At 46.7% G+C, this 8,910-nt stretch overlaps 1 non-coding gene across 1 annotated transcript; it reads left to right on the forward strand.

Moving 5' to 3' along the window:
* The first annotated feature begins 3,568 nt into the window (after positions 1-3,568).
* LOC140713456 (U4 spliceosomal RNA) lies at positions 3,569-3,708 on the forward strand. The gene has a single exon (XR_012095529.1). It is a non-coding gene; the product is annotated as a U4 spliceosomal RNA (small nuclear RNA).
* The last annotated feature ends 5,202 nt before the right edge of the window (positions 3,709-8,910 follow it).

Genomic DNA, 8,910 nt, shown 5'->3' on the forward strand with positions numbered 1-8,910 from the left:
GAGCAAGGGTGATGCCTGAGGATGGAGGTCTTGAGGAGGACGTGTGCAATTTCCTAGGAAGGGCAGAAACCAAAAATGAAAGTCAAGGTCAGGTGGATGACACAGCGTAGAAAGCCAGTGAGTCTTCACAGTACCCTAGAGTCAGAAGGATCTGCTGGTTCTGCTCAAGGCTGGGATGCACTTTACCTAGATCCTGGAAAGCAAGAGAAATTGCTGCCTTGACTGGTCACAGCTGACCATGGGGATGGAGGTGACGAGGGCTAAGCTCTGTATTCTAAGTGGAGTGTAGGAGTTTACTCAGCCCCAGCCGCGCAACTAATGCCTTCCCTCTGCAAACATTCCACAAATGACCATAAACATCCCACAAATGACCATTTCCATGCAAGCTTTTAACACTTGGGCTCTCAAGCCTTAAGAAATTCTCCACTCTTCAATTTCTAAAAGAAAATCACATTTGGGCATTTTACAGAAGGTCAAGAAGTTTTGCCACCTACATCAGAGACATACATCTTTCCTTCCCTCCTCTTACTTTTGAAATGATAGCCAAACCCCAGTGGTTTCATTGCCTGGGAGAATGCTGTGCCACACACATCTGTAAGTAGTTAGTTTTCCAAATGGGAGATGGTCACCACAGATGCAGAACTTTTAAAAATAAACATTAGAAAAATATTACTCCAGCAAAAATGAAAGCCTAGAATCCACGTGAGTGAGTGGGAGGTAGCTGGTGCAAGGTAGATCAAAGCTGCATCCTAGTTTGCCTGGCCATGCAAAAGCAAGAAAAATAGAACCACAGAACTTCAGAGAGAGAGAAAAAAAAGGACCTTTGCAGGGTATCCTAGCTCCCATATAGTGGAGAAATTAAGGCCTGGGCCAGGAAGTGAGTGCCTATCTACGTTAGAACTGGAGCTCAGGCCGAGCGAGAGCTTTCTGCTCTCATTAACCCTCATTTTTATTAGGGTGTCTCAGCTTTTTCCCTTTTAAGAAAAATAAAAATCCTCTAACTTAACCATGGCCTTTAGCCCCTACGTGGGGCCCTTTTGAGGTGGGCGGGTGACTCCAGTCCTGGCCTCCTGAGATGGGTGTATCCCCTGCCTATACCCCTCATCATGCATGCCCTGCGTCTGGATGGCAAGCCATGAGAAGCGAGGACACTGAAGAGGCCAAGGCTAGAGCAAGACTGACAAAGGCCTAAGAGAGGGAACTCCACTTGGGTAGCTACTTCTTATCTATTTTATGGAATGAGGTAGCTAAGCTTGAGAATCTTGTGCCCTGAGACTGAAGAAAGCCTTATCATTGTGACCAGCATGAGTTATAGAGAGGTCGGGGCAGGGCAAGCTGGACATCCAACTGCACCCACATCACCCCACAACCATTCCTCTCCTGCCTCAACATGAGACTGGTGCCTATGGACAGGAGCAAAGTGAGGCACAAAGTATGTCCCCTACACAGAGACAGGCACAGAACAGGCATTCAGTAAACCATAATTTGGCCAGGCACGGTGGCTCACGCCTGTAATCCCACCACTTTGGGAGGCCAAGGCGGGCGGATCACCTAAGGTCAGGAGTTCGAGACCAGCCAGGCCAACATGGCAAAACCCTATCTCTACTAAAAATACAAAAATTAGCTGGGTGTGGTACTGGGCACCTGTAATCCCAGCTACTCAGGAGGCTGGGGCAGGGAGAACTGCTTGAACTCGGAAGGTGGGTGCTGCAGTGATCCGAGATCACACCACTGCACTCCAGCCTGGATGACACAGTGAGACTCCATCTCAAAACAATAATAATAAAATAATAAACTGTAGTTGTTTAGGCTTGGAGTGAAATGGAAGAAATATAAGGGACAGATAGCACATTTAAAGGGATCGATTGTTCCAGCCCAGACGAGCTCCTGGACATTCCTGTGTGTTATGCTTTACCAGGTGCCTTTTCACTGCTTTATCCATCTCTTCCCTACAGGATAGTTTTCTGCAGGGAGGCTCCAAAAGACAGAAGCTGAGTTCTGCCAGAAGAAAAAGGGAATGGAATATGTCAAAAAGGATAGAAGAAAACTGTGGGCAGACAGGCAAGGCTAGTAGGGAAGCGGGAGTGGGGTGTCTGGGGAGAAGAGAATCCTCAACCTGGCAAGAAGGGGAGGCTTAAAAGCAGAGGGGAAAGCGGTGGAGGTCGGGAGGGCAGAGGAAATCTCAGATGTGGTGGCCAGCAGGGGTCGCTAATGCTCCACCAACAGCCTCAGGGCTGGTGAAGACTCAAAGGGAGGAAGATTTTCAGCAGCTCAGGTGGGCTTCATTCCCTCCCCTACCCCACCCCACCCCCATGCCAGACTCTTTCTTATGGCATTGAGGTCTCTCTTCTTGGGTTCTGGAGGTTCCTTTCCCTGTGATCCTTTTCCTGAAAGTGAGTGAGAAAGCCTGGCCAGGCAGCTCTGGGGATGATGGAGGCACCGGCTGGGGAGGGAGATGCCTCCCGGATTTGCCCTCCAGTGCTGCTCCCATGGGCACCCATGGAAATGGTGGTAGGAGGGCCCCTCTCACCACAGGCTGCTGATGGGGTTGGCACAGGCAGAGGAAGGGAGGGAACTCCTCTTCCTGGCTCTCCTCGTCAAATAGTAAACTCAGAGCAGAGCCACGGTGAAGCCTGGAGGTGAAGGAACGCCCCGCGGCCAGCAGTGGTTCAGGGCTGTGCTTAGGGACACCAAACCTGAGCCTGGGTGCTGCATGCTTTTAGGGCCAGTCCCAGCGCACACTGTTCCCCCGCTGTCTGAGGCCTAGCACCTGTTGTCTAGGATCAGCGTCTACTTGCCTCTAGGCAGACACCCTGACCAATTCTCTACCCTCGTTGGCTTCTCCGTTTTCAGTTCTGCTCCTCAAACACCAAAAGCTCCCATCACTACAACCTTCCTCATATTACCTTTTCCAAGATTCTGGCTTAGCAAGTGTTAGTTACAGTTCAGGTCAAACAATGTCCTCCAAGAAGAGTTTAGGAAGACCCGTGTGTCCCAAGTCCTAATCACATCTCAGGATGGTTCTGCCACAAACTCTGAGATTCTTTCGAAAAGTGTGTATTGATCTGCTCTTGCTTTCCTAGGGCCATAAAAGAGGCAGGCTTATGGAACCAAGTATGTTGCAACTCTGAGCTAATGGTTCCGTCTTTGGAGGCCACTCCTCAGGGTAGTTCTTAACTGACAGATGACCCCGAGATAAGAAGAGATGTCAGCATAGTCCAGGCTTGGGGTAGGACCCTGAGCTATTTATCCCCAGCAGTCAGAAGGAAGGCTGCAGTGTCCCACGGGCACCCAGCCTCCAATTGAGCCTCAAGGAAGGGTCTGGGATGCCAGACAATACTATGATCAGATTATGGACTTAGGAATTGCTGTGGATGCCACTGGAGGTAAGGAGGAATAGGAAATTCTGGGACTCAGGAGCTGCCCAGGCAGCCAGGCTGCCTCTGACACACCCAATCCTCATTCGGATTTGAGGAAAGGAGACTTGAGCGCAGGAGAAAGGCACCCAGGAGCCTGTGAGTCGTGCCTAAGCCTCTGGATCCCACATCTGAGGAAACGACTTAATGTCGGCTTTGAGTGGTGCTACCACCGTCGCCTCTGAGGTTTAACCGAGGCACGATTGTTGCTGATTGAAAACATGAGACCTAATTCCAGCCCCCCCTCCCTCCAGTGGCAGGCGGAGGCTCCACATCCATTTCCTGCCTTGGTCAGAACTGGCTCCAGAACGGGACAGGCCTGCCCGTGGCTCCAACTTGGGGAGATTGAGATGGATAAAGACACTGATGGAGAGTGATCCAAAGGAAACCAAGGATGGATGTGAAGAGCTGGTGCCCCCTGCCACCCATCCAGGTCCTCCCAAATCCCAGGCTCATGCCAAGGGAGGGTGTAGGTGGTCATTAGTGTAAGTCAATCCTGTGTCTGTGATGCTGAAAAAACTGTACAAATGCCTATCACCTCTCTGGGGACAGCCCTGCTCCCCAGCCATTCCCTACAAGAAGTCACCGCCCTTATACAACCACTTTCCCCCAGTCTTGGAGATGGTCAGCTCTGCAGAGCTCACAGAAAAGCAAAGATATATAGGGTGTTATTAGACGGATCCTAGCAAAGGGCAGGTTTAACCAATGCCCTCACATTTTATAACTGAAATTCAGAGAGGTTAAGCAACCTCACAGAACAAGATCTAGTCTGCAACTCTTTTATTCTTGGTTTTTGGGAAAGGGTCTCACTCTGTCACTCAGACCAGAGTGCAGTAATGCAATCATAGCTCACTGTAACCTGTATCTCCTGTGCTCAAGTGATCCTCCCACCTCAGCCTCCCAAGTAGCTAGGACTATAGGCACATGCCTAGCTATTGTTTTTGTTTGTTTGTTTTTGTTTTTTTTTAAGAGACATAGTCTCACTATGTTGCCCAGGCTGGTATTGAACTCCTGGCCCTGGCCCCAAGAGATCTTCTCGCCTTGGCCTCCTGAAGTACTGGAAATATAGACTTGAGCCACGGCACCAAGCCTAGTTTGCAGCTCTTGACTCCTGATTCCTGAGTGCTCCTTCTCTGACACCAGAATTTTCCAGAAGGTCTCTGAAAGAGGTCAAGAAATAAGCAGCTCTGATCCAACTATTAAAAAGTCAGCTTCAGGCCAGGCTCAGTGGCTCATGCCTTTAATCCCAGCACTTTGGGAGGCTGAGGTGGGCAGATCACTTGAGCTCAGCAGTTCAAGACCAGCCTGGCCAACATGGTGAAACTCTGTCTCTATTAGAAATACAAAAACTAGCTGGGCATGGTGGCACATGCCTGTAATCCCAGCATGCGCCACCACACCCAGAGTTCCAAGAATCACTTGAACCCAGGAGGCAGAGGTTGTAATGAGCTGAGATCATGCCACTACACTCCAGCCTGGGCAACAGAGCAAGACTCCGTATTTTTTGTTTTAATAAGCTTCAAAATTGTAATAGGTGAATAGTCAATGTGGCTGTTTGCAGGTAAACACACTAACATGTCATTTCATTTAGCATGATCCTAAGGGCCATGCCTCATAGAGAGCCATCCTCATACTTTTCTGTTTCCCCCCAAGTCTGCTCCCCTGAGAAATGAAACCACTTCCTGGCCTCAGAGCAACGCCTTGAGGTTGCCATGGTAAGACATATGTGCGGTAGTGTCTCACCAATCCTGAAATCACCTCTCCAGCTGATGGTCAAGGACAGCGAAGTGAAAAAGACCCCCAAACAGCCACCGTAGACCTCACAACGTCCGGGTTCCAAAGTTCATGCCAGGCAGTCACAGAAAGGCCTTTCAGACTCATTTGGATTCTTTTCATCCTTGCTTCACCAACAGCTGTAACAGACTTACCCTTCTGAATTTTTGTTGTTGTTATTATCACTACTTTTTTTTTAGTCTCTGGAATATTGGAAGCAGGCAACAAATTAGAAAAATAGATACTGAACTGCTAGTGATAGGCATACTGGGAATCAAAAAAGGGATGGTTAGCTGAAAGACACAGGACAGCAACAAAAGCACAAATAGGAATCCCAGAAGCATGGAAATCTGGAGTTATTTTAGTATAGAGATAAATAGCCATGTACATTTCAGTAGACCTGAAGGTATCACAATGTTCCTGAGTCATCAAACATAATTTCTATAAAAGGAGTCCTTCCATTCCATCTTTCATCCCAAGAATAATGGCACAGCCTCATCCAGTTCATAGGATTTTTACTCCTATAAGTCCAGTAAGTTGTTTTCAATATCAAGAATGAGATTCTCCCTAGGGAATCTAGCCTGTGTTGGCTCTTCCTCTTCACATGCACTGCAGACATTCAGAGGCAATGGACAGAAGCTCTCTGCATTCCCACTCCCTTAGCAGAAAAGAATATGACTGTAAATTAGCATAAAGATTCTTCAGAGACAAGGCACAGAAACAGTGTATGCAGAATATTGGAGGGATGTCCAAAACACTTGAGCACGAACTGTTTCCAAGCTCCCATAAGCAGCTGAGCTGCTTCTATTTATCTACAAATAACCAACATGCTCCAGATAATCTTTCTTCCTTATTTATTAAAGGAGGCCCAAAGAGCCCCTCTAGGCCACTGGTGACTGATTACACCAATGGGTGGATGGATGGTAAATAAATAAACCTGGTGACATAGCTGGAGTTCTTTTGAAAATAACAGATCACTTTCGTTAAATACAGCCCTACAGCCCTATACAGACTTTCACTGATTTATACATTCCCCCCCAAGAAATCTGCACCAGCGAGACCTGTGTTCATATTTATGTTTCAGATCATTTTAGCTGCTTATATTTTAAGATGACATCCAATATTTAGATGAAAAGTCAAGAACCCATCATGTTGAAGCATTTGAGTATCCAGATGGTTGGCATCAGTAGATATAAGCCTTGTGTATCCATTCATTGAACAAATATTTATTAAGTGTCTGCTCCACGCCCGGCTCTCTGCTAGGCCCTAAAGATCCCAAACTGAGTAAGATTAATGACTCAGTCAACTTCACAAAACCAAATCATCTTGAAGCTTCTGCTTCAAGCAAACTACAGCAACTATAGGAAGAAAGCAACTATAACCTGTGCCGTGCCTGCCACTGTTTTAGACACCTTTATATAATATCTCTTTTTGTTTCATGACAAATCTCCAAGAGTCAACCCTTAAACAGATGAAGAAACATACTCAGAGAGGTCAGATAAGTTGTTTAAGCCACACATCTAGCAAGGGTCACAGCAAGAACTGGAGCCCATTTCTTCGCACAGCCCGTTAGAGTGGCCTGTGGTGGAAGGCAGAAAGCAGACTACACTGACTCTGGCCCCTGCTGCTTGCATCTCTTAAAAAAAAAAAAAAAAGACAAGCTCTTCTGAACCTCAGTTTCTCCATCTAGCCACTGGGATCACATGCCTCTCTCAGACACTAGTTATGAAAATCAAAAGAAATCATATATGTGGGGGCTTCTGACTTTGGATCTAACATGCATTAGGTGCCCAGCAAATGTTTATTACATGGATGGAGAGGATCTTCAAACCTTCCTCCACTCTCACCTCCCACCCACAGTGGTCCTCTACACTAGCGTCTGCTGACAGCAGCATCACCACACACTTCCAGAATTAGGCAGCTCACGACTTCCTGAAGCACCCTGTTTTAGAATTGAAAGGTCTCACTCACCTGGCCTCGTGTACTAAGTGTGCAGAGGACAGGAGAAGACACAGGCCACCCCGGAAGGTGACAGTGTAGCTCTGGAGACAGTCTGGCCATTCTTGAAATATTAAAAAGCATTAAGGGGGCTGAGCATGGTGGCTCACACCTGTAATCCCAGCACTTTGGGAGGCCAAGGCGGACAAATCACCTGAGGTCAGGAGTTCGAGACCAGCCTGACCAACATGTTGACACCCTGTCTCTACTGAAAATACAAAAATTAGCCAGGTATGATAGTGGATGCCTGAAGTCCCAGCTACTCAGAAGGCTGAGGTAGGAGAATCACTTGAACCCAGAAAGTGGAGGTTGCAGTGAGCTGAGATTGTGCTACTGCATTCCAGCCTGGGCTACAGAGTGAGATTTCATCTTAAAAAAAAAAAAAAAAAAAAAAAAAAAAAAAAAGCAAGCATTAGAGAACTTTCCAAGATGCATCATCTTCAAGAACACGAATGGGAGGCAGTGGAGGCGTGACATCTCCTCCTTGGGATGCAGAAGCTGAGCCAGCCCCCAGGCCAAACAAGGGTGGCCAAGCCTCTCCCTGGATCCTGGTACTCACGGAACTAACTCTTCGTTTCCTTCATCTCACTTCTCTCTCCTGCTCAGTCACCTTTCGAGCTATTGTCCCATGTAATTTCTCAGCCAGCTAGGTATCCCGGCCTCGTGAGACACCAGTCTTGCTCTAATGTTTGGAATGTGAACCATCATGAAAAAGTAAGAACGATTAAAAAGGAGATTTTGTAACTATTCGTCAGTGTCAGAGGGAGCAAAATCCTTCACATTCTACTACTCTAGCTGGATATCCCTAAAGGGTAGGTGTTTAAGCTCTTGAATCTGGCTTTTCTTTTATTTTTGAGACAGGTTCTTGCTCTGTCACCCAAGCTGGAGGGGGCAAGGGCATGATCACGGCTCACTGCAGCCTCAAAATCCTAGGCTCCAGTGATCCTCCCACCTCAGCCTCCCAAGTAGATGGGATTATATATATGCACCACCATGCTTGCTTTTTTTTTTTTTTTTTTTTTAAATATATAAAAACAGAGTCTCACTATGTTGCCCAGGCTGGTCTCGAACTCCTGGCCTCAAGTAATCCTCCTGCCTTGGACTCCCAAAGTGCTGGTATTACAGGCATGAGCCACCATGCCCAGCCTGAACCTGGCCTTTTAGATTACCTCCCAGCTCTATTGCTTCTAACTGGTAAACCTAGGCAAGGTATTTAACCCCTTTAAGCCTTGATTTTTCTCAACGGTAAAATAGTTCCTCCCATAAAGGACTGCAATAAAGAAAAGAGGTCAGCAATCTGTGGTTATGGGGCCAAATGTGGCTCACCGTCTATTTTTGTGAAGACCTATGAGCTAAGAATGGTTTTTACATTTTAAATGGTTGAAAAAAATCAAGAAAATATTTTGTGACACAGAAAAGGATATGACATTCAAATGTCAGGGTCATAAAGTTTAATTGGAATATAGCCACACACATTTGTTTACATGTTACCTGTGACTGCTTTTCTGCTACTACAGCAAAGTTGAATTGTTGTAACCAAGATGTTATAGCCCACAAAGCCTAAAATATTTACTGTCTGGCTCTTTATAGAAAACGTTTGCCAACCTCTGGTAAAGAGAAAATGAAGGAATGCCTAGATGTGCCTATAATAGAGCAAAAACCTTTAAAATGTCAGCTCTCATTTTCTTTTATTAATATCTAGCTCCTGTCCAGCCATGATATT

The sequence above is a fragment of the Chlorocebus sabaeus genome, chromosome 14, assembly GCF_047675955.1.
Source record: "Chlorocebus sabaeus isolate Y175 chromosome 14, mChlSab1.0.hap1, whole genome shotgun sequence".
NCBI classification, from domain to species: Eukaryota; Metazoa; Chordata; class Mammalia; order Primates; family Cercopithecidae; genus Chlorocebus; species Chlorocebus sabaeus.